Here is a 491-nt window from a genome sequence, read left to right on the forward strand (position 1 = left end):
GTTTTGTTTGCCTGATGTTTTAATCTCTTTTCCTTGCTTTTTTCTTTGTAATTGTACAGATAGGTAGGATTAATTCGTAAGTTGAGCTAATTGAACATAGGTAGGTGAGTTAATTTAGTGAACATAGGTAAGTTAGGGACTCTATTCTTTCTTACTTACGTTTGTGCTTCTCCTTCTTCACTTGTTTTTTTTTCATAAAAATGCGATTCTCTATTTTTATCGTTGTTTCATTTTTTAGCGCACTCTTTATTCATTTTATGATACTACTTTGTTCGGTAAGATACTGTTTGTTAAAAGCTATGCAATTTCATAGCGCCGGATTTAAAATTTTTAGGCTAGTTTTCAGGGTTTGAGTTTGTTTTTGGTGTGGTGCGGCGTCATGTGGTGTGATGTGGCATCAAGTCGTGTGGTGTGGTGTAGTGACGTGTGGCGTCGTGACGTGTTGTGTGGTGTGGCGTCGTGACGTATGGTGTGGTGTCGTGTATCGTCGT

This window comes from Helobdella robusta (genome assembly GCF_000326865.2).
Source record: "Helobdella robusta unplaced genomic scaffold HELROscaffold_123, whole genome shotgun sequence".
Classification (NCBI taxonomy): Eukaryota; Metazoa; Annelida; class Clitellata; order Rhynchobdellida; family Glossiphoniidae; genus Helobdella; species Helobdella robusta.